The sequence below is a fragment of the Felis catus genome, chromosome B2 (assembly GCF_018350175.1).
Source record: "Felis catus isolate Fca126 chromosome B2, F.catus_Fca126_mat1.0, whole genome shotgun sequence".
NCBI lineage: Eukaryota > Metazoa > Chordata > Mammalia > Carnivora > Felidae > Felis > Felis catus.
This window is the reverse complement of record NC_058372.1, coordinates 72,198,395-72,211,570: the sequence shown is the minus strand read 5'-3', so window position 1 is coordinate 72,211,570 and position 13,176 is coordinate 72,198,395. Positions and strand designations below refer to the sequence as shown.

The following is a 13,176-nucleotide window of genomic DNA, read 5'->3' as shown; positions in this document are numbered from 1 at the left end:
AAAAAACAGTAACATAGGGGAACCTAGGTGGCTCAGTTAGTTAAGGGTCTGACTTTGGCTCAGGTCATGATCTCATAGTTCATGGGTTTGAGACCCACATCAGGCTCTGCACTGCTTAGGATTCTCCTCCTTTCCCTATCTCTCTGCCCCTCCCCGACTTGTGCTTCATCTCTTTCTTTCTCAAAATAATAAATAAACCTAAAAAAAAGTAACATAATTATATCTACAACTTATATGTCCTCTGTCTTCATGTATCAAGGGCAGCAATAAACCTACATATTAGGCTTAGGCTCTCACATGGTCAGGCTGACATGTTCAGTTGAAACCAGCTTTTCTACTGTGCTTTCACATAGTTCTCTTATGGAATAAAGAGAAGATACTTTAGAAATTAAGTTTTTAATCATAAGTCAAACTAAGCTAAGAAAGTTTTTCTATAAGTTTCCTTTTCCTTTGTATTTTCCATGGGAACAAATAAAGGAAACTTTGTTTTTGTTTTTGAATGGAAGCTTATACATTAGATTCATTCAAGATTTTATATAAAATTGTACTGCAAAAAAAAATGAGAAGAGAAAGTGTGATTCTCACAGATAAAAGAAAATGACTCCCAGAGGAAGTACCTCTAGGAAGGGATAATTGAAATTATATGTTTCTTAACAGAAGCTTTTAACAGAAGTTTTCTTTCAAAATAAGTCTACACATAAGAATTGGTTTATTTAAGGTAGGAGGTGAAAGTATCACTTAAATAATAACATTATCAAATACTGATTGTTGGCCTAGTATATGATTAGTACTGAGCTCATTGTCCTTACTAGAAGGATGTCAGTACTATTTGTGAAGTCTAGTTTACAGGTGAGGTACTGAGTATTAATACTATTAAGTAAGTATTAATTTTACCATACTTGGAAGCTAACAAACTATCCTTCAATTGTCTCATTGAGGCTTGTGGAAGACATGAAACCCCTGAGTCAGAGACAAAGGACTTATTCACAGCACTAGCAGTAGCCAGAGTATTAACATTTTCTTTTGCCAATTTCCTGAATCTTAATTCCCACACAACACACAAAGAGGGTCAGGTAACAACACTTGCACATGCATAGACTGAGTTAGAGGAATGTTATAACATGTTATAGGAATTTTTACAGTCTGTATTATAAGAATTTTTGTAATGGACACTAAGCATGCCTACCCTTTGCTCTGGAAGGAAACACTATCTTTATCTTCAAAGGTTAGTCATTATACAAACATGCTTGAAACAAAGTCTAAAACAAAGGCAGTCAGTGCCTCTGCTTGAAAGATGTGAAGACACACAAGACAACCATGGAGAACTATCTGCCAGCAATAAGTTGACCATGTTCACACAATCAGTAAGTGATAGAACCAGGATCTGAACCTAAGCCCATCTCATTGGAGCAGCAGAGCTCTTAAAGTATCAGGAAGTAAAACATGAAGGACACCTTGACTTTTGTGGAACTTGAGAATCTAGATCTAGTCATTATAGAAGAGGATGAGCCAAAGAGACTTCCAAGGAGCTACAACTGTCAACGTTGGTTAAAAATATCTCCTTTCTATGGGGCGCCTGGGTGGCTCAGTCAGTTCAGCATCCAACTTCGGCTCAGGTCATGATCTCATGGTTCATGAGCCCATGTGGGGTTCTGTGCTGACAGCTTGGGGCCTGGAGCCTGCTTCAGATTCTGTCTCCCTCTCTCCCTGCCCCTCCCTGCTCATACTCTGTCTCTCTCTTACAAATAAAAATAAACAAAAAAAATTTAAAAATATCTTCTTTCTAGGGGCACCTGGGTGGCTCAGCCCATTAGGGCTCCCAACACTTGATTTCAGCTCACGTCATGATCTGATGGTTTGTGAGTGTGAGCTCCCCAGCTAGCTCTGCACTGACAGTGCATAGCCTGCTTGGGATTCTCTCTCTCTCCCTCTCTCTCTGCACCACCCCTGCCTTCTCACTCTCTCTCTCTCAAAATAAAATTTTAAAAAACTTTAAAAAAAAGAATATCTCCTTTGTAGAGGTAGGAAAATGACAAAAAAATATCTCCTCTGGAACATCACAGATCTCTTTATGCAGTGAGGAAAGTTTGAAAGACATAGTGACGTAACAGTGCCAGAAACAAACAAACAAACACCCTAGGATATTCTTGGATGTTGTCTCCAGATGCTGAGTTTTAATAGTACTCTGACTTTAACAGTAGTGAAAGATATTTAAATACTATGTAAATAGTGTACCATTTTCCCACCATAAGCTATTTTGGGGCATTAGGCTCTCAGTTCAGGAGATATTAAGTATGGAAAACATGATCATTATTTATGTCTTCCTTCAGTGTTAGGACTCAGAGAATTTCTTATTTTATATTCAGAGGTGAACAAAACTATTGTTTCAAATATAACAAAAGCCCACATCTGTTCTTGTGCAAGCTCCTGGCTACATCAGGGATTGTAGATATGCATGCAAAGCCACACCCTATCCTAGTTCAAACACATCTGGCATTCCTGTCAGTCTTGTCCTTGTCCTAAGCAGCTGCTCAGGAGCTCACTGTGGAGAAGACCATGTTGCTGCAATTGGGGATCTAAGTCAAAGAAAATTCCTACTTCCCTACCAATGACTATGTGTAGGGAGATACAGACTGTTAGCTAATGATAAATGGGTCTCCACCTGTCCCATATCCATACCTAATGTTTTGGTCATTGCAATGTCCCCTGCTAAAGGTAAATACTGTTTGCTGACCTCTTGGAATAGCAGTGCTGACTTGGAAAAGAGAAAAGGTTTCATCTGATCTTGACATGTAAATACTCAGGGTAAGCCTCAGCAGGAATCCTAGCTTTAAGGGTTTTAGACAAGGCTACACCATGGCCAAAGACTCATTTCTGCACACTGCAAAGGCCAATTTCCTGTTTCATGCTCTGTATGCAGCCATCCTCAACAAATGAGACCTGCTGAAGATCCCTTTCTGTTCCTGAGAAACAAAGTGTTAAGTCTGACATGGGTCAGTGAAATCATTTTTTGCTTTAGAGCATGCCCAAGAAGAGGAGGAGATTAATTCTCTCTTCCAGGATTTGAAATCTGTCCTGAATCCATGGCCCATGCAGATGCTGGTATGCTTCTTGGTATTTGGGGATTTCTTGCTGATGAATATAATACAGCCAAAGACTTGCTTGGCTGCAAAGAGAAACCAGAGAAAAATAAAGATTTGCTTTCGTTGGTAACATATTGTAGGGTCAGGATGTTGTTCTAGTGACTCACTTGAAAAAAAAATGTGGTAGGAAAACTAAATTCAACCTCATGACACAGTGTTATGGCTTTTGTTTAACAATAATTCCAGCCAACTCACTGGCCAGGATTCTTTTTATATAGGTTGGGTCTACATGATTGCAAAATATCCAGTACATTTAATTCTAAAATTTGACTCAGTAATCCATTTTCCTTATAAAATGTTAAACCTGATCTAAATCAATTTGGACAAATAATATATGGGAGCATATACAGTGAGTAATCATTTGGTTAACTGGCCTGAAACTTTGGGGTACTTTGGTGTTCTATAGACAGATTCATAGGGGCGCCTGGGTGGCGCAGTCGGTTAAGCGTCCGACTTCAGCCAGGTCACGATCTCGCGGTCTGTGAGTTCGAGCCCCGCGTCGGGCTCTGGGCTGATGGCTCAGAGCCTGGAGCCTGTTTCCCGAATCTGTGTCTCCCTCTCTCTGCCCCTCCCCTGTTCATGCTCTGTCTCTCTCTGTCCCAAAAATAAATAAACGTTGAAAAAAAAAAAAAAAAAAAAAAAAGTATTTATAGACAGATTCATAGAACCCATTGCTCCTAGAACCCACTACCCAATATCATCTCTGCTTTCTGGCTTCAAGGTTAGAAAATATATTTCTCAACTAGAGTAGCCCCACTGTCATTAAGGTGGAGGAGGAGATGGGTGGAAGGATGTAACGGACCATCTCAAGTCCCAGCTTTCCACATTTGAGGCATTCTGCTAATAAGCACTTAGTATTTTTTACACCCCTTTATTTAAGTCTTTGTTATAGTCTGAGTTTTTAAATTTATATTGATGATTCTTCCATAACCATAATTCATGACATATGCATCCCACCCAAGTCATGTTTCCCACCTGTTACCTTCCTGTGGAACAGCATTTACTTCCAGCAGCTTCACTTCTCAAATATTATCTATACTTTGAGGTCCAGTTCAAATATATCTCTTCTATAAAAACAAGTATGAATTCTCTCTTGTACTGGGCAATGATGCACCTGGCTACAAATTAAACTATGTTTATAGCTTTATATAGCAAGTTTTGCCTTATGTTATAATTCTTTGTGTCCATGTCTGCGTCACCACTAAATTGTTAACTTCTCGAGCACTGCACTTATGTTTATCCACAGGGGCCCATTCTTTTCTTTTTTTTTAATTTTTTTTTAATGTTTATTTTTGAGAGACACAGAGCTTGAGTGGGGGAGGGGCAGAGAGAGGAGACACAGAATCTGAAGCAGGCTCCAGGCTCTGAGCTGTCAGCACAGAGCCCGATGTGGGGCTCGAACTCACGGACCATGAGATCATGACCTGCACCGAAGTCGGACGCCCAACCATCTGAGCCACCCAGGCACCCCCACAGAGGCCCATTCTTGTTGCATTTCATATCTCTATACCAGCCTCAGTTATTCACCTAGGGTAGGTAAGTGAAAAATATTTTTTGAATTTAATGATGCACACATCCTCCAAATAAATATACCAGATGACAAAGTGGTGGGAGGTAGGAGGGAAGGGGTAATAGCAGGGAGGAGAAGGAGGAAGAGGAGAGTGAAGAGAGTGTCAAATTGGAAATCCAATCTGATTTAACATCCAATACATAATTATTCATATCAGCAACTATCATGAGGATAAACCCAAAAGCAACTGCTCTGCGTTTTAAAATGCCTCATTTTCCCTTTAGTATCTTTATTTACACACAAACAACATTTACTTTCTTCCTGATTGAAACATGAACATTTCTACTTGGCTTTCTTTTGCACAAACAGCTTCAGAACAAACCAATTCTGCTAATCAAGTAAATTTTCTCACTTCCCCTGACCAACAACCTCATCCTTTGTGTTAAAACAATAATTTGATGCCTAAATACTGCCTTCCCTCCAGGCAATGAAGGGAGAAGACAAGAGCCAGTGAATGCTATAATATATAACAGCATCATCAGTGAAATACAATTCATGTCAGTATGGAAATGACTCTGAGTGGGTGGTTACTGCCACAAAGGAAAAGTACATACTCAGAAATGAACTAACTGTAACATAGGAGTGAAATGTTTTCATAATCATAAAGAGATACTCCTATCCTAAATGCATTTTTAAATAAGATTCAGTATTCTTGGGGAATTCAGGAAGCATATTTTTTCAGAGTTAGTGACTGACCCACTGGGAATTCTACTTTAAATGTGGGGAATGTTCAGGATTCCTGCTTCATCATCTATATTGATAGTTGACACTCTTTCAAATCTATTACCCAGGAGGTTTGATGGTTCTGGTTTTTTTAATAGAGATTTAAACAGCCCCACCATTTTTATTCGGTTTGATTATTAAAAACAGAATCTAGGGATTTTACACTATGCATCACAAATCGTGAACCTTTGCTCCTGCCAATACCGTACTTGAGATTTCTAACACTTAGCAATTTTCTAACATTGTGGTTGAGATCATCTTAGAAAGACCTACATTTATATTTTCCCCTTGTGATGCAAAATCAGTACTTGACTGGCTGAGAAAAAGTGAGGCACTCCATTCATGTTAGACTGCTGAGTGAAAATGCAAACAAGTAGGCAGCAAATCTTTGCATGTAATGGAAACACAGAAGCTAAAAAAAAAAAAAAAAACAGGCTTGCTGATTGTTGACTTGCTTGCTGGAAATATTAAATTTGTCCAGTTTTCAGGTTTTTTAAATCTCATCTTTCTACACTTGTTTTTATGAAGAGTTTCATATAAAGCATGCATAATTACCAGAAGAAAATCTATAGTATTCTTACAACACGTCACACAAGAATTTCCATCTAACTTTCCACATGCTTTCTGCAAAGTCAAATCTTTTTTTCTTTTTGTATTTCTCTCTGTCTGTCTCTCTCTCTCTCTCTCTCTCTCTCTCTCTCTCTCTCTCTCTCCTACTTCCCTCCCTCTCCATCTCCCTCCCTCTGTCTCTATTTTGGCCAATAATAACATGATCAAATAATCTCCAGCATGTATCAGTGAAAACACCTGGGATGTGATTAAAAAAAAAAAAAAAAGATAATGTGGCAAGGAGAACTAAAAATAAAGCAAAATCTCTAGACCTTATGATTCTCCCCAAAGTTGCCCACAGGTCAAAACATTGGTTTCAGTGCAGAGGAAATTAGCTGTAATTGATACAGCGGAGCTTGAAGATTTAATCATGTGCTTGAGTGTGTAGTATGTTTTTCATAAAGGACAGCTGCATTCTCACCCACAGGCACCCTTGCCCTTGCCTGCCACAGGGCACCACATTCTTCAAGTACTTCCTTGTCCAGGACAGATTCTCAAACTTGAGTATGCTCTGGAGTGAGCCCCCCAGAGGACTTGTTAAAAGGCAGACTCCGGGGCCCACCCACTGCTTTCGGATTCACTGAGTCTGGGGTCCAGCCTGAGGATTTGGATTTCTAAGAAGTCTCCGTGCGCAGCTGAGGCTGCTGGTTGCTGCCCACATTAGAGCAGCTCACCGGACAGCTCTGGGGAGGCAGTGAGTAAAGGAGCTGGCAGAGAGAGCGCCATGGAACGGAGCTGAGACTGCAAGGCCTGAGAAAGAAGGGGCTTCCCAGCAGTCGTTTTGCAAGGGAGAATTACAGTCTCAGAAATACGCCATGTGGTCACACTGAACCAAGGGATATGAGGATGAAGGAGACAACGGAAAAAGGAAAGAACTGCAATAAAAACTTACAAGGGAGTACAGATCTTTTACCTCTTTAGTGAGGCTTATTCCTAGCTATCTTATTGATTTTGGTGCAGTTGTAAATGGGACTGATTCCTTGATTTCTTCTTCTGCTGCTTCAGCACTGGTGTGTAGAAATGCAACAGATATCCGCATGTTTATTTTATATCCTGTGACTTTGCTGTTCAGGTACTAGTTCTAGCAATTTTTTTGGTGGAGTCCTTTGGGTTTTCTACAGAGTATCATGTTGTCTGCAAATAGTGAAAGTTTGACTTCTTCCTTGCTGATTTATATGCCTTTTCTTTCTTTTTGTTGTCTGATTGCTGAGGTTAAGACTTCCAGTATTATATTAAATATCAACGGTGAGAGTGGATATCCTTGTCTTGTTTCTAACCATAGGGGGAAGGGTGTCAGTTTTTCCCCTTTGAGGATAATATTAGGTGTGGGTCTTTCACATACAGCTTTTATGATGTTGAGGTGTGTTCCATCTATCCTTACTTTGTTGAGGGTTTTTATCAAGAATGGATGTTGTGTTTTGTCAAATGCTATTTCTGCATCTATTGACAGGATCATATGGTTCTTATCCTTTCTTTTATTAATGTGGTGTATCATGTTGATTGATTTGTGAACATTGAACCAGGCCTACAGCCCAGGAATAAAGCTCATTTGATCATAGTGAATGATCCTTTTAATGTACTGTTGAATTCAATTTGCTAGAATCTTGTTGAGAATTTTTGCATCCAGATTCATCATGGATATTTGCCTGTAATTCCCCTTTTTAGTGGGGTCTTCGTTTGGTTTTGCAATCAAGGGAATACTGACTTCATAAACTTAATTAACGAAGTAAAAGATCTCCACTCTGAAAATTATAGAAGGCTTATGAAAGATACTAAAGATTACACAAAGAAATTGAAAAAAACATTCCACACTAATGGATTCGAAGAATATTCTTAAAATGTCTACACTACCCAAAGAAATCTCCACATTTAATGCCAATCTTATCAAAATACCACCAACATTCTTCACAGATCTAGAACAAACAATCTTAAAATTTGTACGGAACCACAAAAGACCCCAAAGCAATCCTGAAAAAGAAAAACAGAACAAAACTGGAGGCATCACAATTCTGGATTTCAAGCTATACTACAAAGCTGTAGTCATCAAGACAGTATGGTATAGGCACAAAAACAGACACATAGATCAATGTAACAGAACAGAAACCCCAGAAATGGACCCACAACTATATGGTCAACTAATCATCAACAAAACAGGAAAGAACATCCAAGGGAAACAAAAGCAAAAATAAATTGTTGGGACCTCATCAAGATAAGAAGCTTCTGCCCAGCAAAGGAAACAATCAACAAAACTAAAAGGCAGCCTATGGAATGGAGAAGACATTTGTAAATGACATATCTGATAAAAGGTTAGTATCCAAAATCTATAAAGAACTTACCAAACTCAGCACCCAAAAACAAACAACCTAATTAAGAAACGAGCAGAAGACATGAATAGACACTTTTTCAAAGACATCCAGATGGCTAACAGGCACATTAAAAGATGCTCAACATCACTCATTATTATGGAAAGACAAATCAAAACCACAATGAGATACTACCTCACAATTGTCAGAATGGTTAAAATTAACAACACAGAACAAACAGATGTTGCTGAGAATGCAGAGAAAGGGAAACCCTCTTACAATCTTGGTGGGAATGCAAACTGGTGTAGCCACTCTGGAAGACAGTATGGAGGTTCCCCCAAAAAGTAAAAATAGCACTACCCTATGATCCAGCAATTACACTATTAGGTATTTACCCAAAGAATACAAAAATACAGATTTAAAGGGGTACGTGCACCCCAATGTTTGTAGCAGCATTATCAACAACAGCCAAACTATGGACAGAGCCCAAATGTCCATCGCTTTATGAATGGATAAATAAGATGTGCTATAAGTATATACAATGGAATATTAGCCATAAAAAATAAAATCTGGGGCGCCTGGGTGGCTCAGTCGGTTGGGCCTCCAACTTCGGCTCAGGTCATAATCTCGTGGTTTACGGGTTCAAGCCCTGCATCAGGCCCTGTGCTGACAGCTCAGAGCCTGGAGCCTGCTTTTGATTCTGTGTCTCCCTCTCTCTCCGCCCCTCCCCCCTCACGCTCTGTCTCTCTCTCCTTCAAAAATAAATAAACATCAAAAAAAATTTGTTTTTAATAAAATCTTGCCATTTGCAAAAACATAGATGGAGCTAGAATGTATTATGCTAAGCAAAATAAGTCAGAAAAAGATAAATATCATGTGATTTAACTCATATGTGGAATTTAAGAAACAAAACAGATGAACATATAGGAAGGGAGGGAAAAGAGAAGGAAAACAAACCACAAGAGACTCAACAATAGAGAACAAACTGAGGGTTGATGGAGGGAGGTGGGGAGATGGTGGGCTAGATTGGTGATGAGTATTGAGGGCACTTGTAATGAGCACTGGGTGTTATATGCCAGTGATGAATCACTGAATTCTGCTTCTGAGATCAATATTGTACTGTATATTACCTAAAATATAAATTTAAAAAAATTTTTAACTTACAAGAGAAAAAGAGAGCTCACACACCAAGCCTTTCATAAATGACAGCAGCAAAGACTGATTACAAGGAAAATTATCCTGCACCATAAATATGATCATCCTCCAGTCCTCTTCTCCTCCCCTCTAAGGGGAAGTGATGGAAGCTCCCTCATATACTCAAGCAAAACAGGTATGAATCTCAGTCCACTGACTGCAGTGTACAAAAATTACCATGTTCCTGACTATCCAGTACTCAACTTTATTGCCAAATCCAAGAGCTATGCCAGCTGGGAAAAATGTGACCTCAGTTACGTGTGAGGTGTCCTCCTGACCCAAAGGTTGTGATACTGAAAGTTCAAGGACCATACCTAGGCCCAGGCGTGGCACAGAGTTTAGTACCGGTCATCAAATATTGGTCCTCAATCCACATAGATCATAGTTGGGATGTCATGGATTTTGTTCCACATCCAGGATCTGCTGCTTCTTTGTAACACCATTACCATGAGGATCTCTGTAACCTTTCTACAAACCAGTCTGACCAAAAGTCCTACAGGGCAATTCTCTGCATGCTTGCAACGCCCTCCCAGAAGGCAAAATTATCCACTGCTCTGGGATCCACTGCCCACTTCTCTCCACCCTTGGGTTGGAGAGTGATCTCTTTTCAGTGTGTGGTTGACAACAAAACCCAGAAGTCTCCATGTCTCCACCTACATGTCTCTGGGGTCCAAGAACCCTTTTCTCTTTTTTACTTTCTTTACAATTTTCTAAATTTTCAGGATTTTTAAGTCCAACTGTCTGAGATTCCAGCACTTTCAGGGGCCACAAGAATAAAGTAAACTTAAAAAGTAGGTCAGGTATACACGATAAATAGTGACGGAGAGTGTTGTGCACTGGAGTGCACATTAATATTAAATTAATTAAATTTAATTTATTAATACATTAATATTAAAGGCATTAATATTAAAGACATTAATATTAAATTTTTTTAACTGTAGAGGCCAATGACACATATATTTGGGCCAATGGATAGCAGGCTTCTTGTTTGAACTTCTTGAACTTGGTTCAAGTTTATGGAAAACAAAGATGTGATGTCTATTTCTTCTTTCCTCTTGGCTATTCCTGAGGCACTGTGCATCCCACAGGCACTATTTTCTTGAAGACAACATTTGTGGCTGTCTTGTTCATTGTTGTACCCCCAGCTCATAGAACAGTGCTTGGCACATGGTAAATGACCTCAGTAATATCTTTTGAATGACTTAATGAATGAATAAATAAATTAATGCATAACAGAAATAAGTATTGTATTATTTTAAAAGTTACCTAGCTCATATTATCTTTAGCCTGTACAAATCACACTAATGATCAAATGCCACATCGTACAAAAGAGCAGACAGCACAGGGATCAAATACAAGGGACCCTTTTGAGGTTATATATTTCCATGAGAGGCAAGACCGCTTCTTTGCAACCATCCACCTTACCACTGCCTGCTCTTGGTAGTAAAACCATAAATTCCTGAAGAACTGTTGAATGCATTGGACTGAAGCTAAGTTAGGCAAATATGTTTATGTCTAAATATGGCCAGCATGGTGGCTAAAGTGAAATAGAAACTTGAATAATATGATGCATTATAGATTTCAGAGATTTTCTTTAAAAGTCAAGAAATAACTTGAGGAATCCAAGCTTAGAAGTTAAAAACTTGATCTGAACTTGTGTGTGCTGTGCTTCTCACATTGACTAAAAAGCGCTCTAACTTGACTTTCCCTTGGGAAACATTATCACAACATTGCTACCATCTATTTGCCTTTCTGCTTCAGCCAGCCACCAGAGTTCATGGTTTTCTGCCTGCAGCTTCCTCTTTTATCTGAGGCCATTCTATGAGACCCTGATCCACTGGAAAGAAACGTAATCGTCTGATCTGCATGGTTGCTTCCACCCATGGATTGCTTCCCTTGGTGAAGCATTTAGCACTAAGCCAGGAGCATACAAGCTCTGATAAAACACTCCAGAGGAAGAGAGGATTTGCTATTGCAGCTGTTCATTATTTGTTAACCTCTGCAATGTTTGTCCTGTTAGTATTGTCCAGTTTGAGGAATATTTGGTAAGAGAAAAAACATGTTTTAGAGTCCATATGTTCTTATGCATAGATATCTGGGAATTATTATTGTTCATTTTGTTTTAACGTTCACTTATTTTGAGAGAGAGAGAGAGAGAGAATGCGCGTGTGCACAAGCAGGGAAGGAAAAGAGAGAGGGGGAGAGAATCCCAAATAGGTTCCATGCTGTCAGCACAGAGCTCAACATGGGGCTCGATCCCACAAAATGTGAGATCATGACCTGAGCCAAAATCAAGAGTCTGACGCTTAACTGACTGAGCCACCCAGGTGTTCCTGTTTATTCTTACTTTGTAGCAAAGATTATCTCTACATATGTGGACCCCAGGATCTTTATTTCAGTTAGGCGCACCTTACAGGCTACCTTCTCCATGTACCGCTGATCCAGGACATTTTATCACTTGAACTGTCCCTGCTGAGAACAATGCATAAGAGCTACAACTTGTATCACCATGTGGTAGAAAGACCATGTGATTTGGGGTTAGGGGGTCTGGGTTGAGTTAGGGTTCTACCACCTAACCACATAGATTTGTTTAATCACTAACCTCTAAAACATGCGTCTTGAGGAAGATTTAAGAAAAGAGTCTGTAGGAGGGTTTTGAAGTGCAAATGAAATAAAAGTATGAGGAAGCACTTTGTAGGAAGTAAAGCACAATAAAAGTGTTAGTCATCCCTGTTGATGGTATTAATGTGATTAGTAGAAACAGAGTGGGAAGAAAGAGAAAGATGTGCTTGGGAGATTAATCCTGGTAGCGGCAGGAAAGACAAAGGCAGAGCTACGGGACTCTGAGAAAAGTGGTGGTTGTGGGGCAGGGGGGACATGAGATCAGGGAACCAAGCCTGACTAACCACTGTATGATTAATCTGCTCGTCATTGTCCTCAAGAGGATAAACCTGGCCTGCAAAAGAGAGGGGGTGGAAAGATGAGACACCCGCTGTGAGACCTTAGCACTTTGTCATCTTTCCCACAAAGCAGGTTCCATGAAATCATTGAAGATGGAGGAAGAAATAAGTTTGAACACAATGTAAGGGGTATAAGCAAGTCTGAGAAGAAATCATAAGTGTGACCATGCTGGCCCTTTCTGCAGTTTACGGTTAATAATGGAACACTTTTTAATCACTTCTGCAGTCAGCTCAGACTCAGAAAGACCCACGCAGTGACAAAAGACTGCCAGTAACCTACACAAATGTCTGTCCTCCCACACTGTCCCCAACCCATCCTTCTCAGAACCCTGATTTTTCTACTCAGTATATTACAACTCAAAACAGAAGACTACATTCCCAGCTACCCTGACACCTGGGGTGGGGTAGAGAAGATGGGACTAACTTCTGTCCATGACATATATTGAAAGTGTTTGTGAGACTTCAGAAAGGTCCCTTAAATGGAGCTGATTCAGCCTAGCAGGTTCCTTTCATGCCCTTCTTTCTCTGGCCAGCCACACAGCCATGATGCTGGACTACCAATCTTCTGCCATGAGTGTGCTGTTTCTTACACCAGCCACAGTCAAGTTCCCACTAATCCATCTACATTTGTTCAAACAGCACCTCCAGAAGACAAGAGGGCAATGATGAGAACC

The 13,176-nt window shown here is 39.8% G+C and overlaps 1 long non-coding RNA gene across 7 annotated transcripts in view; it reads right to left on the bottom strand.

Annotated features, from left to right (window-relative positions):
- LOC111560488 overlaps positions 1-13,176 on the bottom strand; it is a 515,327-nt gene that overhangs the window by 485,124 nt on the left and 17,027 nt on the right. The window lies entirely within an intron of this gene.